Raw genomic sequence first — 3,387 nt, 5'->3', positions numbered from 1 at the left:
AGCCCGATGCGGGGCTCAATCCCAGGACCCTGGGACCATGACCTGAGCTGAAGGCAGATGCTTAACGACTGAGCCACCCAGGCGCCCCATCCTCTCAGTGATTCTGATTATCTTACAACAAAGCCACCACAATAGCACTTTGAAAAGAAAATTACAAAAATTCTTGGTTATTAAATAGGAATAATTTCATTTTTTATAAAATTTCGTATAATGATGATGTCATTTTATTGTCAAAGATGCCATGTAAAAGTACTCCTCGAACATTATGCTGAAGTAATTGAGTGGGTATGTGATCCCATTTCAGAGCTATTTCAAGTTCTAGATGTTTTAGTAAAAATGAATAGATATTTAATATTATAAACATCCTACGTAGGAACGTATGGTATAGTATAATCCCAGTGGCACTTTACCTAGTATTCTAATTCTCCTGGCAAGGTTGCAAGATAGTTACTATTGTTTCATTTTATTCATGAAGAACCTGAGGCTCAGTTTCTTGGGTTCAGGCTCAGACAGGTTGAATATTGTCCAAGAGCCTGGTGTTAAGTAAGGGACAGAGCTAAGATTTGAATCCTGGTCTGGCTGACACCAAACTCATGTACTTGCCCTATACTTGTTGGTGGGAGGAGCATTGGACCAAGATGATTAGTGGTGTAAGATTTATAAACTTCCTCCTTTCAAAAAAGAAATAGAGGCAATATAATATAATATAAAAAGACAATTAAAAATGAAAACAGAACAGGGGCACCTGCGTGGCTCAGTCCGTTGGGCATTGGACTCTTGATTTTGGCTCAGGTCATGATCTCAGGGTCGTGAGATGGAGCCCCCGTCAGTGTGGTGTCTGCTTGTCTCTCTCCCTCTGCTCCCTGCCCCCACCCTGCCCCGCTCTTGTGCATGTGCTCTCTTGTGCTCTCTGTCAAACAAACAAACAAATAAATAAAATATTTTATTTTATTTTTTTTAAAGGTTTTATTTATTTGACAATGACAGAGTGAGCACAAGCAAGGGGAGCAGCAGACAGAGGCAGAGGGAGAAGCAGGCTCCCTGCCGAGCAGGGAGCCCGATGAGGGGCTCGACCCCAGGACCCTGGGACCACGACCTGAGCCGAAGCAGACGCTTAACGACTGAGCCACCCAGGCGCCCCAAATAAATAAAATCTTTAAAAAAAAATGAAAACAGAACAAATGATAGTTTACTTTAGGTAAATCCTAAATTTAACTATGAGTGTACTAGAAACCAGTTAAAGAGGAAGTCAAAGCACTTAGTTCTTTTTGTCTTAAAAAGTTGATGAATGAGTTCATTTGCAAGGACAACCTTTTTCCTTCATGATCTGATGGAGGAATTTGTGAACTGAGTTCTTTATTAAGAAATGCTAGGTAATCGAACAGATACTCCCTTAATTTTAGGGTTTTATAGAAATCCAATTAGTTTCATGGAATCCTTGAAGCTGAACTGCCTTTGAGGTTGTAAATTATCATCATTTTTTAATTTATTTTTTACCTATTTTTAAAAAGACCCATTTGTTTAGCATCATGATCAGACTATTACATTTAGCAATCAACAGCATGGGTGCAAAAAAAAAAAAAATGTATATTAAAGAACTTTGTTAGAATGCTTTACCCTTTCCACAGAACAGAAACTAAAATACACTGTTATACAGTTAGTCACAAATCCAGTCCTTGAGTTTTTTGCCCAAACACACGAGTATTGCCTAGAACCTGTCTTCTTTGTAGCAATGAAACCCTGCCCCCACTGTGCTTGGCTGAGTTCACAAATCTGTTGTAACCTGTAGCTTACCAGTCACTTCTCTGGCTCTCCTCTCCTGCTAAGCCTTGTTTCCTGGCAATAATGAAAACCTTCTGCCACTGCCAGAGCCACGTTGCTTTCATGGTTTGGCAAAGTATTATCCACCACCGCCATAGGGGCCAGAGCTTCTGCCTCCAAAATTTCCTCCTTTCATGGGTCCAAAATTTGAAGATGCTCCCATCATTACCAAATCCGTGATGGCCATCCCCACTGCCACCATATTCACCACCACCTTGGCTGTCACCAAAGCCACCTCACCCACTGAAGTGTCCTCCACGACCAAAGTCATCATTCCCACCAAAACCACCTCCACAGCCACCACCACATTTCCCAGAACCACTTCAACCTCTTTGGCTGGATGAAGCACTAGCCATCGCTTGCTGAGATAGGGCTGTCCTTACTTCACAGTTGTGGCCATTCACAGTGTGGTATGTTATAAAAGCAAAGCCTCTCTTCTTGCCACTGCCTCAGTCAGTCATGATTTCAGTCACTTCAATTTTCCCATACTGTTCAAAGTAATCTCTTAGATGATGTTCCTCAGTGTCTTCTTTCATGCCAGCAACAAAAATCTTATTCACAGTCAAGTGGGCGCCAAACCAGGTCTTTGAGAATCTTCTCCTGAGACAGCCCTCTTTGGTTCTACAACTCTCCCATCCACCTTGTGTGGCCTTGCATCGATGGCTCCATCCACGCCCTCCACAGTGGCATGTGTGACAAACCCAAATCCTTTGGGGCACTTGGTGTTTGTGTCCTTCATGACCACACAGTCTGTGAGCATTCCCCATTGCTCAGAATGGCACCTCAGACTCTCATCCATTGTTTCAAAGCTCACACCTCTGATGAAGAGCTTCTGCAGCTGTTCAGGCTCTTTGGGAGATTCTAATTTAGACATGCTTGCAGTGGGAGGGTAGACTTTCATGAGGCTTCTCAGTGGCATCCACAGGCAGAAAGGATCAATTGTCATCATTTTAAAAGATAGTTTTTCATATATAGAAATATGATTGACGTGGATGTTTATTACATAAGCCATTTTTTATGCTGAGGGATTAACATAAAACATTAAAAAAAAAAGAACATGGATACCTCAAGGCACGGAATGGGGTTGGTCATGTGGGACTCCTGCCTCCTCTGCAAGGAACCACCCAAGCAGGACTGTCTCCTCATCAGAGGACTTACTGTGATTTAGTGGTTAGAGGAAGCTAACTATCTCCACGTTAATGTTTCAGACACTTAAACATTTAAAACTGATAAGCAGCAAATAGTCAAACAATCTCTTCTTTGATGAGGTCAATGTGTGACCACATGAAAGGAAAATTTTCCTTTCAGGTAATAATTTGAGATTGGTTTATTTTATCCCAAACTCTTTGCAATCAAATAAACCTGATTTTTGAGTTGCATAAGTGTGTTCTCTTTTTCTTTTGTATTTTTCCTGCTTTTTCTGTCTGCACTAGTCTAATATTATAAATTGTAATTCCTTAAAGACATTCAGACAAAGGTAGACAGTATGATGGAGATAGTGCCATTTGGTGATCTAATACTGGGGTTGGCAAACTTTTCCTCTAAAGGTCCAGATAATAAATATTT

At 41.1% G+C, this 3,387-nt stretch overlaps 1 pseudogene; it reads right to left on the bottom strand.

The window, feature by feature from the left end:
• Positions 1-1,248: 1,248 nt before the first annotated feature.
• LOC112834233 (heterogeneous nuclear ribonucleoprotein A1 pseudogene) lies at positions 1,249-2,695 on the bottom strand (annotated as a pseudogene).
• Positions 2,696-3,387: the final 692 nt, after the last annotated feature.

This window comes from Callorhinus ursinus, unplaced genomic scaffold (assembly GCF_003265705.2).
Source record: "Callorhinus ursinus isolate GAN/ISIS: 27379988/994484 unplaced genomic scaffold, GSC_fseal_2.0 scaffold15, whole genome shotgun sequence".
NCBI lineage: Eukaryota > Metazoa > Chordata > Mammalia > Carnivora > Otariidae > Callorhinus > Callorhinus ursinus.
Note: the sequence above shows the minus strand (reverse complement) of the source record. Positions and strands in the feature narration are given on the sequence as shown.